At 35.2% G+C, this 9,021-nt stretch overlaps 1 long non-coding RNA gene across 1 annotated transcript; it reads right to left on the bottom strand.

The window, feature by feature from the left end:
* Positions 1 to 523: 523 nt before the first annotated feature.
* LOC126355246 (uncharacterized) lies at positions 524 to 8,696 on the bottom strand. The gene is made up of 2 exons (XR_007565495.1): positions 7,394 to 8,696; positions 524 to 633 (listed from the first exon to the last, which is right to left on the bottom strand). It is a non-coding gene; the product is annotated as an uncharacterized LOC126355246 (long non-coding RNA).
* Positions 8,697 to 9,021: the final 325 nt, after the last annotated feature.

The raw sequence follows: 9,021 nt of genomic DNA, 5'->3' as shown, positions 1-9,021 counted from the left end.
ATATAAAATGAATAACAAGTACGAATACATTGCTTGGTAATCACTTAAAAAGCTGTTTCTTAAGATAATGAAGCTTTTTCTATACTAATACATTTCTTGTTCCAAATGATCGTAATTAGTGGCTCTGACCACTTATACCAATACTTCTACAGTATCTTATTATCCGTTACTTTACATTTCTTAGCTCACCCTGCTGATGAATCATTTAATTTGGCATTTATTATGTAATTCCGTTAATGACGACAATAAGTCTTTTCACAACGAATACAGAATATTACTAGTAAATGCGACAGACTGATATATAAATACACATAGGTACACATACAAATCCCTAGGGCACTGTATTGTCCAATAACTACACAGTTACATATCAAAAAACAGTTGGTATCAGTCATTTCAGTTAACCCACGGGTCGGGCTGTATTGTTATACACCCCCCCAGCCACTCTTACAAGTGTAACTTGTATGAATGGCTGCTAAATACCCTCCAAAATAGAATTTCTTTTTTTCTTAGCTGTTACTCCAGTCACTGGTGCATGTTGCATATCTTAATGAATTGGCAGCTCACAATCATCCGTCCCAATGCGCTGTCCATCTTGTGTCTGCAGCCCCTCTGCTTCTGGCAGTCTCTACACTGCAATAGCACAGTCCACTATTAGTTTTTCAGTTTCTTAATTTTTTTTCAGGTCAGGTAAGGATCTTTGATACAGTTCTCTAGGTAGGAACAGGGATGAACTCATTTCGCAAGGTACTCGTGCAGGTTACAATTAAGGTCACATCAGGTATAAATGTATCAAAATCATTAACATACTATCCTACACTATTAGTATATTTATAGACAAAATCACACAAAATTAAGCATCTCTAAACTGTAAGGATTTAGCTATATACAACTTAAAGTTAATGAACAAAAATGAATTATTTATGTATCCTTTCTTTTTGATTAATATTTCAGCATAATACACTATACAGCATATTAAATGTCCCAGATATCCTTTAGCTCTTTATCATATCAAACACAAACTCACTGATTGTTCATTAGCACACCACCTTGTAATGACAAACTTACTCATTTTTCACAGTACAACTTGTCCATTTAGTAACACGTGTACATCCTTAACATTGTCCATTTGTATATCTCATTGGCAAACTAACAAAATCATGACCAAGCCTATAATCTTCAAAGAACCACCCACAAATCAAATACATACTCTACAGACCATAACCACAATGACCTCCATTATCTTATATCCCCTTGGATTCTATTCTGTAATGAAAATGCTAACAGTAATTTATTTACAATATTACATAACATAGAGTACACACACACATATGGATCTGGAAAAGTTTTACACCACATATTAATCAGGAATTATAGTAATAACTATTGCCTGAAATGCTTAAAGAATTATTAGTCATTAGTCAAGGGAGGATTCAAATTTTATACACAGTTAAATTTATTTACTTATTTTCAAACAATGTCACTCAATAATCATATGACATACAAAAAAACTTATACTAAAAGAATGGCTAGTATTTTCAGTGAGAGATAACTTCGTTATAGGTTTATAGATGAGTAAAAGATGTATCATCCGAAAACGAAAAGAAGAAAATAGAATGCTACATAGCTCGGAGACCTAGTGCTCGGCACGCACTTGATACAGGATGTATCCTCCTGAGGGCTTTTACATTATCTTATTTTTTCTTGGTATTTGACACTTGTTTATAAGGTTTCAGTTCAGTTATGTTACGTAAACCAAATAGTCTTCCTGACTTTGGGTACACTAATCTATATGCATTTGGGTGTGGCATAGACTGAATTTTGAATGGGCCAATATAGATGTCAAAGAATTTCTTTAATTCATTGCTTATCGCTTTGGATTTTTCATGTGTTTTCACCAGGACCAGATCATCAATTTTAAAATTTGTAGGTTTCAACTTCTTGTCATGTTTGTTTTTTCTTAGTTTCCCCTGTTGTTCCATTACTTTCTTGACTATTTCTTCTCTTTCCTGTGGACTCATAGCTTTACATGCTGGGAATTCAATTAATTCGTTGATCAGATTTGGCGGTTTCTTATGATACAGTATTTCATATGGGCAGAACCCAGTAGACGAATGTTGTAAGCTGTTCAGTATATCTTCAAAGCTGTCTACGTACTCTATCCAACTCACATGATTTTTGTTGCAATAAGTTCTAAATAATCTCCCTATTTCTCTCATGTAACGTTCAGCCGGATTGCTGGACGGGTGATACGCAGAGATCAGAATATGGTTTATGTTCTCATCCTCCACAAATGTTTTCCAAATTTTAGAAGTAAATTGTGCTCCATTGTCAGAGAGCATGCTCTTTGGTTTTCCCACCTTTGTGAAATAGTCTCTTCTAATTTTCAAAATGATGTTCTTACTTGTTGCTTTCTTCAATGGATATAGTTTAATGAATTTTGAAAAAAGATCCACCATGACAAATATGTAACAAAATCCTCCTTTAGCCTTAGGCAATGATCCATAAAGGTCAACTGCTACAAGTTGTAGTTGTTCCTTTGGCAAGATGTTTTGCATATATCCTCTGCAAGTTTGATTGCTAACTTTTACTCTCTGACACCTGTCACATGTAGATATTTGCTTTCTCACTCTCCTAGCAATGTTGTAGAAGTACACATTTTCTTGAATCTTTTGGATACATTTCAGTGTCCCACAATGCCCGAAACTTTCATGTACATACTTTATCAACACTTCAATATACTGTTCTGGCCAACACAATCTCCAAGTGTCACTGTCTGCACTGTATCTTCTGAATAGTATACCCTTATGCACTTTGTAATACTGCTCTACTTTCTCATATCCTCTTTTACCTAGATAACTTTTAACTAACTTCCAGTTGGAATCATGGTTTTGATATCTACGGATGTCATTACAAATTTTCCTGATTTCATTCTCATCTTTCACCCCTTTTAGATACATAATCCGAAACTCCCTTTCACACTCATCACTGTTATTTTCACCTTCTCCTCCCATTGGCAACCTTGATAGAGCATCTGCGATTTGATTTTCTTCACCTTTTATATATTTTACTGTATAGTCGAACTGCTGGAGGAATAGTGCCCACCTGGTTATCCTGCTGTGATGCAAAGTACACTCTTGTATGTAGATCAAAGCCTTATGGTCTGTGTATACTACCACTTGATGTCCTAATAGGTAATTCTTGAACTTGATGAAAGCCCAATAGACTGCTAACAATTCTTTTTCGGTGACAGTGTATGACTTCTCATGTTTCTGTAAAGTTCTACTGGCAAAAGCTATTGACCTGTGCTCCGTCACACCATCTACAATCTTTTCTTGGAACAAATGAGCTCCCAGTCCATAGTCACTGCTGTCGGTCATGATACAAAATGGTTCTGTAAGGTCAGGTCTGTATAACATTTTACTGTTGCACATCTGTTTCTTGATGTTGTCGAATGCTTCCTGACAATCCTTGTCCCATACCCAAATGGTGTTCTTCTTCAACAAGTTGTTCAAACACGGTACATTTAAAGCTTGATTGCTGACAAACTTCCGGTAGTAGCCACAAATTCCATAGAATGATTTAAGTTGTTTCTTAGTCTTGGGTGCAGGAAATTTTGCAATGGCTTCAAGTTTTTCTTCATCAGGTAAGATTCCTTCTTCTGATATGGTATGGCCTAAAAATTTGAGCTGTTTAACTCCGAATTTGCACTTCTCTAGTTTTAATGACATGCCTCCCTGTCTTAATTTGTAACACACTTCACCCAACAAATGTATATGTTCTTCCCAACTTTTTCCTGTTACAAGTATGTCATCAACATAAAGGATTAGTTTTCTTAACAGTTCTTTTCCTAGAACAAAATCCAATGCTCGAATAAATTCTGCAATTGATACATTAAGGCCAAATGGTACAACACAATAGCAATAACATCTTCCTCTATATAAAAACGCAGTATATTTTCTAGACTGAATCTCTAATGGTATCTGATGGAAACCAGCTGTTAAGTCTAAGCTAGACATGTACTTCATATGTTCAAACTTATGTAATAACTCATCTATATTTTCAGGGTGATCAGTTTCCCTCTCAAGGTATTTGTTTAAATGTCTTGAATCGAGAACAAGTCTTACTCCACCATCACGTTTGGAAACCACCACCAACGGGTTATTGTATGCACTATTACATCTTTCAATTACTCTCCACTCTTCCATCTTTTGTAGTTCTTCTTCCACAGCTTTTCTTTTTGAAATGGGTACTCCATAGGGTTTGATGAAAAATGGTTCGTGAGGTTTTAGTTTAAGTCTACATTCATAGTTCTTCACTTTCCCAGGTTTCTCACTAAACACATCTTTGTATTCCCACAACAAACTGCCTAGTTGATCTGTCTGTTCTTCATTTAAATTACCAGCTTCTTTTAGTTTGGTGGCCACTAATTCAGCATACTTGTCTTCACTGCAGTCTTCTTCATTGTCTTCCTTGTTAATGTCGATCTTCTCATCTGTACAAATCACTCTTCTAATCTGAAAATTATTCTCTAGGCAATTTTGGATAATTAGTTCAGTCACATGTGTTCCATCTGCCTTTGGCTTGGTGAGCTTTAACTTTTTGTTATTCCAGTCAAAATCTGCATTTACTCCTTGTATCCAATTCATTCCAAACAAAATATTCTCATTGAGATCAGGTACTACAAAGCATCCTTGGTTATACTGTACATCATTAATAGTGAAAGATATTAAGGCTTGCCTGTTTACAACTTTGCTGTGCCTACCAGTTGCTCCCTTAATTTTGATTCCAATAACAGGATATTCTTCAAAGTCATCACTATGTCTTATCTGGTCTCTAAATTTTTCAGAAATAGCACAGACAGGACTACCCGTGTCTAAGAGGCAAAGTCCTTCATAATTTGCAACTTTTATACGTATATACGGGCAACCTAAAACTTTTTCCTTCTTACTGTCCTCATTTTCATCCAACAGATCTTCTTCAATATCTCTAAAGTCCAAGTAATTTGTACCATTTTTGCCTGTACAATTTCTCTTACTTGTCTGAATTTTACTTAATGCTATATCAGATGATTGCTTGATGTCACGTCTGTCCTTAACACACTGTCTGTTTTTCCCGGAACTGATCCCACTGTAAGCCTGTTGATTGGTTCTACCTTGCCAGTTGGAATGCAATTCTTCACAAATAATCTTGATGACCCTTTTTATTCTGTCACTGTCACTATAATCCTTGTAAGTATCCCATAACATTTCTAGCATCTCATCTACATTATGATGGCTCTCTGCATGTTCCTTATCTGATGATACCTTCCCAGTTTTCATTGGCACAATCTGATCTTCATATTCTTCACAAATACTACTGATATCATCTTCTTCACTACTAATTAAATCTTCTTTAACCTCCAAATACACCATGTCATCTAATTCTTCCTCACATTCATCATTACTTCCAACACTTTCACTATCAATATTACTACATATGCTATCATTTCCAACACTGAACACTTCTACAACATCTTTACTATGACCATCAGAATTGTTGACATGTACACTAGTACAGGTATCATCACTTAAGTGCTTAACAGGGATAGGTTCTTCTTTCATTAATTTACTTAATCCAAACTCATCAAGATTACTATCAGAACCAACATTTTCCTTGCAAACTTCATTACCACACTGATTATATAGACTTGAAATAGTTTCTTCCTCTAACGGAACTTCCTCAACATTCTTACAGATGCTATTACTTCTATCTACAACACTTTCATTCATACATTTCCAGAGTTTACTGTTAAACTGCAATTTGATGCACTCGTCTTACATTAGTACTGTCACTTCCACTCCAACATCTTCGATTATTCTGTCTTCTGTAATTATTTTCGGTGTCTCTAGACCAGTGGTGTTTAGCCTGATTTCGGTACACATTTCTTGCCCCAAACTGACAGGCTCCCAATGAGGCATCTGTCAGTTTAAATTGCCTTGTCCTGATTGGTGATTATCAAATTGTCTGTTATTATTTTCCCAAGGTCTCTCCCTGCTATTGTGCCCTCTGTTTCCATCCCCATTACTATGGTTGATCCATCTGTTATCACTATTATTACTCCTGCCTTGATTCCTGCTTTGGTTCCACCCCCCAGTTGGTTGATTGCCAAATCTGCCATTGTTTAACCTCTCATTTCTCTCAAAAGCTCTATCCAACTTATCTACATACCTCAAGAACTGATCTACAGAATCATCTGGTCCATAAATCAACTCCCACTGTACTCTTTTTGGTAGTCTTCTTTTTAATGCATCTATTTGTATTAGTTCATCAAAAGGTTTGTCGAGGTGTACTAATTTCCTCAACTGACTTTCACAAAAACACTTCAAGCTACCATCACTTTCCCTATACATTCGACCATTCAAAAACTCACTTTTAATCCTAGCTTGCTCAGAATCTGACCAGAACTTATTTAAAAACTTTCTTTCAAATTCATTATATGACATGGTAGAATTAACATTCTGATTTGCCCACGAGATTGCTTCTCCATCCAAAAATCGTTTAACAAATTTAATTTTTACATTATCTGTCATGTCATTACTAAAATTATCCTGACAATGCTGTAAAAAATCAACTGGATGCAATTTCCCATCTCCTGGAAAGCATTTTAAAGGTATGCCACCCCATACACAATTAAAATTGCTAACAAAATTTCTTTGGGCTACACCTTCTTGTAACTCTACAACTTTCTTACTTAAACCTACAACATTATTTTTACACAAATCTATTTTTTCATCACACTTTAGATCTACATTACTTATTTGATTGGAAATTTCTGCAAATTTTAACTCTGAATTCTTTTTATTGGATTCAAGCTTTTCTTCTAAGATTCTCCTAGTCTGAACAACCTCTACTTTCAGTTTTGAATTTTCTACTTCTACATGCTTATCTAGTTTTTTGAACCTTTCCTCATTTTTGGACAACTCTTGTGTGAAATTAGTTTCTAATACATCAACCCGTTCTTCCACTGCTCCTACACGAGTATTGAGTTCACCCTGCCCTGTCTCGACAGTCATTTTTAGTGCTGCCAAACCATCCTGGATTTCCCTTATCTTACTAGTATCCTGCCTAATCTGTCCCATCTGTTTCTTCGCTTCTTTCATATGTTGCATTAATAACATTAACAGATCGTCTCCGCCTACTCTTCCCTGTGCAATTGGAGTACTTGTGGCGACATTTTCACTGGAACCCTCTCCACCAAAACCTCGATCTACACTTAGTTCACTGATACTCGATCCTAGGTCCGAAGTGTTTTCAATTGATTCACCGCCTACACACTTTTTATCAGCCATAGTAAAATCTTTTCCTCACAAAAACAAAAAAAAACACAAATTAATTAAAAAAAAACTGTTACTCATCTGAATTCCAGCGGTGCAGTCCGAGAATTTGGTCCATTATCATCAGATCAGTTGTTATGATTTACGATCTCCCCATGCAGGTGATGATTTTCTTTGTATTTCTTTTCCACACCAACTCTTCTCATGCAGCAACATCCACTCGTTCTGTGCGTCCATAAACACAAAAATTTCTTCACAATTTATGTTTAGTATTCGTCTTGCGGTCACCTGAAACAATTACTTTTTAAAAACAGTTCCGATTTCAATCATCAAATCCCAGCTCACACCACCACTTATAAAGCTACTTGTTGTCGAGCAGCTTTATATTTATAAACTTAACTTTTGGGGGTTCATTTTTAGATGAAGAAATCGGAGAATTCTTCACACTTCACATTATTTATTTACAGGCGTCACTTGTACAGACTCTCCAGCCGAAAACATCACAAACAACTGACTGACTGTGACCTCGTATCATCTCTGCTTATATAGAATTTTAACAATCACTCACAAAATATTGCATTATTAATTCTGAAGAATTTCAAAGTTACAATTAAAATGTATAAAATGTTTGCGAACAGACATTACATCCGAATAAGGAAAAATTAACAATATTAATTGACGTAATTTTTGTAGTGTCATCACTAGGTTTAAATATTAAAAATCGATATGGTTCTAATTACAATAATGTCTTTTGTGAATTTTGAGTTATTTAATTAATTACAGTTCGGTTTCAGATACTAACATTTAATGACATCACAAATTCTGCTTTCTATCAGACTGTATACAAGGAAGTTACAAATACGCCCTGAAATACGAAAAATCTGAACATTGTGTGATGCAAACAATTGGAGAGTTAATCAAAATGTGTTTACAAAGTACATTAATTTCAAAATAGGATATAAAATGAATAACAAGTACGAATACATTGCTTGGTAATCACTTAAAAAGCTGTTTCTCAAGATAATGAAGCTTTTTCTATACTAATACATTTCTTGTTCCAAATGATCGTAATTAGTGGCTCTGACCACTTATACCAATACTTCTACAGTATCTTATTATCCGTTACTTTACATTTCTTAGCTCACCCTGCTGATGAATCATTTAATTTGGCATTTATTATGTAATTCCGTTAATGACGACAATAAGTCTTTTCACAACGAATACAGAATATTACTAGTAAATGCGACAGACTGATATATAAATACACATAGGTACACATACAAATCCCTAGGGCACTGTATTGTCCAATAACTACACAGTTACATATCAAAAAACAGTTGGTATCAGTCATTTCAGTTAACCCACGGGTCGGGCTGTATTGTTATAGTACTAATCGTACCAACAAACAGATGCAAGTGAGGGAGGAGATTTCTGCAGTCTCTCTCTGAAATACATCACAAGGGGTAATAGATGGAATGCAATGATTCTGGCTTTGTAGTAATAATACCAACCAACAAACGCAACTAAGGGAGGTTATTTCTATAGCTTTCCTCAGAAATACTTCACATCAGGTAATGGATGAAATGAAATAATTGTGTCTGTGTACTGATCAGAACAACAAACAGATGCAAGTGAGGGAATAGCTTTCTGCAGCCTCCCTCAGAAATACTTCACATCAGGTAATGATGAATGTAATGATTGTGTC

This window comes from Schistocerca gregaria, chromosome 3 (assembly GCF_023897955.1).
Source record: "Schistocerca gregaria isolate iqSchGreg1 chromosome 3, iqSchGreg1.2, whole genome shotgun sequence".
Lineage (NCBI taxonomy): Eukaryota > Metazoa > Arthropoda > Insecta > Orthoptera > Acrididae > Schistocerca > Schistocerca gregaria.
This window is presented reverse-complemented; position numbering and strand designations above follow the sequence as displayed.